At 40.6% G+C, this 10,332-nt stretch overlaps 1 long non-coding RNA gene across 1 annotated transcript; it reads left to right on the forward strand.

The window, feature by feature from the left end:
• Positions 1 to 9,782: 9,782 nt before the first annotated feature.
• On the forward strand, positions 9,783 to 10,299 carry LOC147851201 (uncharacterized). Its single transcript, XR_015531624.1, has 3 exons — positions 9,783 to 9,854; positions 9,946 to 10,090; positions 10,223 to 10,299. It is a non-coding gene; the product is annotated as an uncharacterized LOC147851201 (long non-coding RNA).
• Positions 10,300 to 10,332: the final 33 nt, after the last annotated feature.

Genomic DNA, 10,332 nt, shown 5'->3' on the forward strand with positions numbered 1-10,332 from the left:
TTGTGTGAGTAGAATATAGGTCTAACCTATTCCGCTGCACAAAATCATACCACGATTCTTTACATCGTATCTAAGCGTTTTGGTAGCTCGATCTAACTCATCCGCATGTCTTGTTTCTATGCCGACGTTCAAGAAGAACCGGCTCATCGCTATTGTAGTGCGACTACGTAGCTCGTGTTCGAGAAAGAAGGAAAAGAAGGAAGAAATCTTCATCGACATAATGAATACTCAAATGGCGAGCACTCTCCCTAGCAAGAGGTTGGACCAAAACAACGTTGCATCTTGGGAGTACAAGATGCACCAATACCTTTTCGGTCAAGGTTATTGGAGCTACATCAAAGGAGCACAAGAAAATCAACCCGACCCAAAGGACGCCGACTACTGAACATGGGAGCAAGTGGCGAATCGAGTAATGTATTGCTTGGTGACATGTTTTCATGACCACATGCTCGGCTACATTCGAGAAGCCGAGACGCTGAAGGAAGCATGGGAGAATCTTAGGAAGATTTTCACGGCCAACACAACCACAAGAAAGCTTCAACTCCACCAAGAGTTGAATAATATCCAACAAAGAGTTATGTCCATCACAAGCTACACCTTGAAGATCAAGGAGCTTTGTGACTCACTCGGCTCAAATAAGCATCAATGTGGATGATGATGAGATGGTGCAAATATCCCTCGGCGGCCTCGCACCACGATTCGGCACATCAACAATGTTCCATTCGAAAAAGAAGGTAACCAAACTTACATTAAGAATGTCTTGCATGTACTAACCATTACAAAGAATTTGGTCTTCGTCGGCCAAATTGTTGAGAAAGCGATGCAAGTTCGATTTAATCAAGGTGGTTGCTTCATCGCAAAAGAGGGTTGACTCATTGCTGGCAGACGAAGAGAGGGCGGAATGTTCATTCTCGACTCGCACGAGATGAAATCGGCCATGTTTGCAAAAGGCACCAAAGCCGACACTGACATAGAGTTATGGCACAAGCGGATTGGCCACATCAACCTCCAAAAACTCAAGGGAATGCAATCAAAAGGATTCTTCATCGGGCTCCCGATCTTCAAAGAGAAGGAGATTGAAGGCGTATGTGCAGCTTACCAATTTAGCAAGCAACATCGACACATGTTTTTGAATGAGAGGAACGTAAGCAAAGGTGTACTCGATGTAATTCATTCCAATGTATGGGGACCATGGTTGTTTACGTACCCGTATTTAACGTTTAAATACGTATAGTACCTCATCATTTGTATAGTACGTACTATACCTCAATGTTGTTTAGTCAAATATCATGCACATTTGTCCAATTCAGTATTTAACGTATTTATAAAAAAACAGGTATAATACGTATTTATAAAGAAAATGTAAGTAAAAACCTAACAAAAAGCAAAGGAAAAAAAAGATTTTAGTGAAAAAGAAGCCAAAGGATGGAAGAAAGAAGAATAGAAGAGACGACGATGAAGAAGATGAAGAAGAGAGAAAAGAAGACATAAACGTGTCTTGAGTGTGATAATCGCAGAAGATAGAAGAAGAAGAAGAAGAAGATGAAAACGAAGAAAAGAGAAACCTATCATGAGTGTGATAATCGTAGACGATTCCTCAATCTATGAAGGCATAATTGTAAATAATTACAATTTGAAGTAGAACCTCGAGATACACACTTACATTGATTTATAGAATAAGGGAATGTCGACATCCATATTACTACAAGTATTTTAGGATGTGAAATATTCAAATGTCTATGCATTTTAGGATGTAGAACTATATTGTACATCTCAAAATTGTGTAAACATAGATGTTTTTTACAATATTATAGATATTTTTTAGAAAGGTAAATAATTTTCAAATTCTAGAAATATTTAACGTACTATACGTAAAATACGTAAAATACGTATTTTATAAGTATTTAACATATTAAGAAAACGTATTTTTAAATTGGGAGGTACTATACGGGTATTAATACGTTAAATATGTATGGTATCCGTACCGTACCTAACGTACCTAACAACCTTGATGGGGACCAATTCAAATGGCTACATTCGGCGGATGCCGATACTACGTGGCCTTTATCGACGACTTCTCCAGGAACACCTGGGTCTACCCCATGCGCCAAAAGACCGAAGTGTTCGGACACTTCCAAAAATTCAAGAGTGGAGTTGAAAAGGAAACAAGTCGACATGTATGATGTCTTCGATGGCTACATTCGGCGGATGCCGATACTACGTGGCCTTTATCAACGACTTCTCCAGGCACACCTGGGTCTACCCCATGCGCCAAAAGACCGAAGTGTTCGGACACTTCCAAAAATTCAAGAGTGGAGTTGAAAAGGAAACAAGTCGACATGTACGATGTCTTCGATCGTATAGAGGAAAAGAGTAATTCTTCGACGATTTTTCGGCCTTTCTTCGGAAAGAAGGACATTGGTGAGAGTTTTTGTGTCAACATACGCCACAACAGAACGAAGTTCCCGAACGAAAGAATTGGCACATCCTTGAAGTAGCGCAGGCCATGCTTAATGAGAAGCACATACTGAAGTCGTATTGGGCAGAAGATGCCAACACATCCTCTACGTAATGAACCGGTGTACGACATCCGACGTGCATGAGATTACCCCGCATGAGAAGTTTTTTGGAAAGAAGCCGGATCTATCACATGTTCAGAAATTCGGCTCCATTGCATACGTACACATCCCCAACGAGAAGTGACAAAAGCTCGACCCAAAGTTGGAGAAATCTATCCTCATTGGATACTCACTGGAGCAAAAGGGGTACAAGTGCTTCAACCCCTCTACTCAGACGGTTCGTGTAAGTTGGGATGTCATCTTTGACGAATTGGCATCATGGTACACACAAGAGCCGACTCCTCTCGAATCATTTCCAATTGACCCGAACTTGGCCAACCAAGAGATAGAAGATGAAGATTGACTAAGGCATATGTTCGAAGAAAGTCCAATCACGACAAGGCTCAATGGGCCACAAAAGCCCCCGAGCAACCAGAGCACATCTCGGTCAAGTCCGAAGATGGACAAAGGCAAGGCCAAAATGCCAGAATATGAAGATAATCAATTTGACGACAACGTATCGACTCACTCACTCGATAGTGAGTTCGGTGGCTTCGATGTGCCTCTTATGAGGTATCCCGGAGTTAATAAAGCACTTACATCGGCAAATGAGAAACTTTGTCGCTCTACCTGAGAGAAGAATTTGGTTACCGATTCGACTACAACGATTATATGGCATACCACGATGCCTTTATGATAAAGGTGGTGACAATTCGAGAACCGGAAAGTTTTTCGGAAGCTATCAACAATCTACGATAGATTTAAGCAATGAACAAGGAAATGCAGGCACTATGCAAGAACGAGACATGGGATCTCATTCCCCAGTCACCGCAGAAGAAGACAATCGGTGGCAGATGGAATTACAAGGCGAAGTATAATGTTGATGGCTCCACAACCACTACGAAGCTCGACTCGTAGTGAAAGGATAAGCCAACTACACGAACCCTGCCACTACGATCCAATGGTGGCTAGACACCATGATTTGGCCGGAAATCGGAAATTGGTCCGCCACTACTAGCGTGAGCCCGCCCGAGTCCATGGCCGACCAGACCCAATATGCCACTCTGCGCTATTTCCCCACCCAACAACACAAGGCCCTGAACCACAACAAGTTCTGCTACACCCTGCCCGCCATAGCCGCCAACTACGACTTGATCCGTGCCTCCTTTTGGATGGGCCCGAAGGAATTGTACCCTACTAGAGTCAGCTGGCAGATGCGGTTTCGTCTGATTGTGGACACTTATGAAGGGATAGAGGTCATCATTAACTTTCCTCAGAGCAATCCATGGTTCGAAGAGATGTACATCCCCGCACCCAGTGGAAGGTCACCAGTGTCGGTATGCCTCTCGGCTGCATCCAACAGCAATGACGTGCCATTTATAAACTCTGTGGAGTTGCGTCCTCTCCCGTCCACGATGAAGCCGGCGGAGATGATCAAGAACACCAACTACTCGCTGCGCACTGTCTGGCGAGAGGACACTGGTGCCTATACCGAAGTTCCCCCGATCCTAAGGTCAGACTTAATTATCGATGAAATGATACACACGTTTAAGCAGCTGGGAAGATTAATTTATGCCTGCATTCTATGTCTTGAGCTCTCCAGGTATCCGAAGGACACCATCCATAGGTTCTGGTGGAAACTCGATAATTCTGTCTTATATGTATACCAGACTATTCAATCGGTGGCTATGAAGGATTCTTCTTATTTTCCTCCAGAGGCAGCGATGCAAAGCAATTTCATCAACCGCACTATCGTCGTCAATCCTGAAGAAAATAATAAGCAAAATAAAGTAAAATAAATTATTATGTAGTTCTTATTTAGTTCCTATGAAATCGGTTTCCTTCATGAGAAGGAAACCGTATGTCTATTTGTGGTGGCCTTATAAAGCCACCACCACCAACGTTTGTATGTATGGCATTATACTAATAATAAAGCTTCTTTCTGTTTTCTCTTATCTCTCTCTCTCTCTCTCTCTCTCTCTCTCTCTCTCTCTCTCTCTTCTTTCTATCTCTCTTTCTCTTTCATTTCTACATGGTATCAGAGCCTATGCCTATGCCTTTCTAAATTACAAAATACATGCCCTTATCATAAGTTAAGTTTCATGCCCATACAAAAAAAATAACTATATATTCATAGTGTCCAAGATCGTCAAATAACGAACGACAATTTGTGTTTGCCGTGCGCTGATCCGGACAACCCTCTGCAATAATGGCACAATCGATGTCGTCGTCGCAACACAACATGCGAAAGTTCACGATCGAGAAATTGTCGGACACAAATTACCGAATTTGGAAGGCAAGATTAGAATTACTTTTTAAATATAATAAAGTATGGGACATAATTTCAGGATCGTCGACAAAACCCGAAAAAGGCGAAGAGCTTGAAGAATTTGAAGAAAAAGACTTGTGTGCAAGAATGGAAATTCTAATGCACGTAAGTGATGGCACCGGAGAAACATTACGAAAAATAGAGACCGCTCAAGAAATGTGGAAGCACTTACAAACTATCTACGAACCAAAGAATGACGCCCAACAAGCACATACACTCCAAGCTCTTGTTAATTACAAGATGATTGACGAACAACCGGTTGATGATTTTCTATTAATGTGGCAAAAGAAATTAGATGATGTGTTAACTTCTGGATTGGAAATCCATGATAAATTACAAAAGATTCTCCTTCTTGGTGCTCTTCCTCACTCGTGGTCCACTTTCCGAACCACCCAAAACTCTATAAATTGCCCAACGCTAATTGATCTTCTTGCAAACATTAGACAGGAGGAAACAATGCGTTCACAAAGGTCCTCAAATTCAACAACAAGTGTGGCAATGGTAGCATACAAGAACAAGAGGTTCACCCAAAGAGGAGAAAGCTCGAAGCCGTGGCTAAAGAAAGATCAAAACACAAAACAAGGGGGAATGCGGTTCAACAATACTTATTGCAAGATATGCAAACATACAAATCATGCAACAAAAGATTGCCGGGCAAAGACAAATTTCAAGAATCATCAACCATGGAGGCGTGTACAAGCCCATATTGTTGAAGAAGAGATGGATGATGAAAAAGCCATGGGAGGTGGACATCGAAATGGTGACATGTATGACGATGTTCTACAAGCGTTCATTGCCGATCACTTTCTGCCACGATTCCAAATCCAAGTAATGCAAATGACATGTGGTATCTCGACACTGGTGCTACTAACCACTTAACTAATAGAAAAGATTGGTTAAGTAATTATAAGGAAATTGAACCTCCTATCATTGTAAGATTTGGAAATAATGAGACTAAACAAGCTATTGGCAAGGGTGATATTACTTTTGAAGTCACAGGAGGAAGACATTTCACAATCAATGAAGTTCTCTATGTCCCGGGCATCACCAAACATTTGCTATCGGTTAGCCAAGCAACGGCAAATGGTACAATAATTGAATTTCATCCTAACCATGCTATTATTAAACATAAAGCCTCAAATGGAGAACTTATTAGAACATGTTGTAAACGAGAAGGAGGCTTATATCCCATAAAATGTATTCCTACATCTCTTATTTTTGAAGCACATCATACTACCCCAATACAATCCTCCATATCTTTAACCAATCTTCATTCTCCTTCTTCTCTTTGGCATTTTCGTCTAGGTCATATGCATTTCAATGCTCTAAAAACACTACAATGTAATAATCTAGTCCATGGTTTGCCAAAAGAACCTTTCAAGCCTATCTCTTTGTGTGAAAGTTGTATCTTTGGGAAAATGCCCCAACAACCCTTCCCAAAGCATAGATCTAGAGCCACTACCCCTCTTGCATTAGTACATAGTGATCTATGTGGTCCTTTTCCAACCCCTTCTCTTAGTGGAGCCAAATATTTCATTAGCTTTATCGATGACTTTAGTCGATTTACAATCTTGCATTTTCTCAAGTACAAGAGTCAAGCTTATCAAGCATTCAAAAAATACAAGGCTCGAGTCGAAGTGCAAACATCATCAAAGATTAAAAGTCTTCAAACCGATGGTGGTGGTGAGTATGTGTCTCATGAGTTTCAAAGTTTATATCAAAATGAAGGCATACATCATAGAATATCAACACCACACACACCACAACAAAATGGTGTATCCGAAAGGAAGAATAGATCACTTCTCAATATGGCTCGAAGTATGTTACAATTTGCTCACTTATCGCCTCAATTTTGGGAGGAAGCGGTTGGCACCGCTTGCTATATTCAAAATCGAGGATTTCATAGTTCTTTGGGGCTCCAAACCCCTTATGAATTATGGCATGGTCACAAACCTAACTTAAGTAATCTTCGTATTTTTGGTTGTGATGCTTCTGCTTTTGTGCCAAATGTTCAAAGAAATAAGCTAGATCCAAGGGCTACAAAATCAATCTTCATCGGATATGGAGAAGCTTCGGGATACAAGGCGTACAAGCTCTTCGATCCACAAAAACAAAGAATATTCTTTAGTCGTAGTGTGATATTCCAAGAAAATGGACCTTCTACAAAGGTTTCTTCTTCACTATCTTTTAATCTACCTCCCTTATTACCTACCCCTAATTACTTACAACCATATTCCTCAACCATCTCTAATACTAATAGCTCTCATATTGAAGGAGCCAACATTGGCTCATCCTCTACTTCCACAATTTGTGTTGCTCTTCCATCTATTCACAAGGCCAAGAACAATCCTACTCAACCAACTAATTCTTCTTCTCATCCTCCCTCATTCCAAACTCTAGATGATTCTCTTCCTCATACTCCTTTAAATACACACTATTTAACCCCCACTAATAATACAAATAATGTTATCTTCTCCACTCCCTCTCCTAATCCTTCATTCCAAATGTCATCACCAACTTCTCCACCAAACTCTCCACCTCCAAAGTATAGATCTCTAAGTAGTATTTATGAACAACTTGATCAAATGGAAGCACATTTCGTCGACTTGGACCATGAAGCTTATATTCAAGAAGAAGATATTCCAACCCTTGGTGATGACACAAATCTATCGGCCAAAGATGCACTTTCCGGACCGGATTCTATCAAATGGAGAAAGGCTATGGAAGAAGAAATGAAGGCTTTACTTAAAAATGGTACGTGGACCCTCGTTGAGCCTCCAAAGGATCGACAAATAATTGGTTCTAAATGGGTCTTACGCATAAAGCGAGATAGTAATGGCAATCCAATTCGCTTCAAGGCTCGTGTAGTTGCTCGAGGATTCTCTCAAGTACGAGGTATTGATTTTCAAGATACATTTAGTCCAACGCTAAAAATATGTGGTTTTCGAATGCTCGTTTCTCTTGCCGCACAACATGATCTCGAATTGCATCATTTGGATGTACAAACGGCTTTTCTTCATGGAGATTTAGATGAAGAACTTTATCTACAACAACCACAATTTTTTGAAGATCCAAGTCATCCAACACATGTTTGTCGACTTCGTAAATCTATTTACGGTCTTAAGCAATCTCCACGCATATGGTATCACAAACTACACTCTTTTCTCATAAAAGTTGGATATCATCGTCTAAACAATGAGCCAAATATCTATGTTAGAAAAGCCAAATCCAATTTTGTTATCATAGGTGTCTATGTTGATGATTTGCCTTTGATCTCTAACTCTAAATCTTATCTAGCTATTGCAAAGAAGGAACTTGCATATGTTTTTCCTATTACCGATTTAGGCCCTATGACCCATTTTCTAGGCATCAAAATAACTCAAGATAGAACAAATCATACTATCTCATTATCACAATCAAATTATGTTAATTCTATCCTCCAAAGATTTGATATGCTCCATAGTAAGCCTATTAGTACTCCTCTTACCTCTCCATGTAAACTTTCAAATGATCATTCTCCTAAAAATGAACGAGAAATTTCCGAAATGAAGGATGTACCCTATAAGCAAATCCTTGGATGTATAAGATATCTAGTAAGTTGCACACGTCCCGATATTTGCTTTGCCGCCGGTTTTCTTTCTCGTTTCATGGCTAATCCAGGACCAAAGCATTGGATCGCGCTCAAAAGATTACTTCGATACTTGAAGCATACTCAACATTATGCGTTGACTTACTCCGCTACACAATCCGAGTCAACCACACTTGTGCAAGGATGGCCAAACCCCTCTAGCCAACTAATTGGTTGGTCGGACTCGGACTGGGGGGGAGATGTGGACGATCGCAAGTCAATGGGTGGATATGTTTACACACTAGCTGGCGGTGCAATTTCGTGGAAATCAAAGAAACAAACTACCGTAGCATTGTCATCCACCGAAGCTGAATATGTTGCCGCGGCTTTAGCAGCTAAAGAAGGCATATGGATTAAAGCTATGCTCGATGAATTTAAATTATTCACTATTCCACCAGTGACTTTATTTTGTGATAATCAATCTTGCATCAAGTTAGCCAACAATCCGAAGATGAGCGACAATATCCGTCATGTGGACTTGCATCACTTTCTTCGTGATCTCATTGAAACGAAGAAGATAGAGTTAAAGTTTGCTCCCACTCATCAAATGTGGGCTGATTTTCTAACGAAGCCTCTTCAACATTCTAAGCACATTATTTGTTGCAAGCAAGTTGGATTAATTAATGTAATCGAAGATAAAGATGAAAACCTACACTTCTAGAAAATTTTGTTTAGGGGGGAGTGAAGAAAATAATAAGCAAAATAAAGTAAAATAAATTATTATGTAGTTCTTATTTAGTTCCTATGAAATGGGTTTCCTTCATGAGAAGGAAACCGTATCTCTATTTGTGGTGGCCTTATAAAGCCACCACCACCAACTTGTGGTGGCCTTATAAAGCCACCACCACCAACGTTTGTATGTATGGCATTATACTAATAATAAAGCTTCTTTCTGTTTTCTCTTATCTCTCTCTCTCTCTCTCTCTCTTCTTTCTATCTCTCTTTCTCTTTCATTTCTACAAATCCAAGTGCTCGAGCATCATCTAATGTGTTCACGGTTAAAACACTCCGTGGAAGCCACTACTATTTCATGCTGCTATGGTTCGTTGAGTTGAGTGCAAATGTTAACGCCTCTGGACAGAGAGTGTTCGATGTCGCCATCAATGGGGAGGTCTTTGAGAAACCTATCGACATATACAATCGGGTCGGCCCCTACACAGCTCTTGAGGTCTACAGTTCAACAGATAGGCCATTGGGGCCTTATATAGACCAATTTGTAATTGAGGTTCATAACTCATCCACCTCTAATTGAGGTTCATAACTCATCCTAGCTTGGCTGCAGTTGAGATCTTGCAGATGCTCGACAACCCCATGAACACCACCACCTCCTCGTCTGATGGTCCGTCGCCCTAATCCAATTAATTTTCCGCTCCGTAAACTAAATGCCACTCATCGATAACTCCTTCATTGTGCATATAATTTGATTGCAGTTCTGGCTATACAAGATTTGGTCACAAGCAGCCTGCCAGCATTACAAAGATTTATGGGGGACCCATGCTTACCGCTGCGATACAAGTACCCATGGATCGATTGTGATCATTCGAACCAAAATCTACCGGCTAGAGTAACATCTATGTGCGTGTGTGATCCATTATAAACATCTATGTGCAAATCCACATGTCGATCACAAGCCCTCATTATTGATTGTGATAAATGATGTGCGTATTAACTTGATTCCATGTGTTTTGTTTGATATAATTCATGCAGCTCCTTATCTTACTATAGTCTAGTAGGGACTCTTGCAAGCAGCATCAACAACTTGGATCAACTTGTCACACTGTAAGACCACTTTTATTTCTGATAATTACAGTGTTAAT

The sequence above is a fragment of the Azolla caroliniana genome, unplaced genomic scaffold (assembly GCF_043228905.1).
Source record: "Azolla caroliniana isolate FFs.n. ecotype wild unplaced genomic scaffold, voAzoCaro1.0.p SCAF_20, whole genome shotgun sequence".
Taxonomy (NCBI): Eukaryota; Viridiplantae; Streptophyta; class Polypodiopsida; order Salviniales; family Salviniaceae; genus Azolla; species Azolla caroliniana.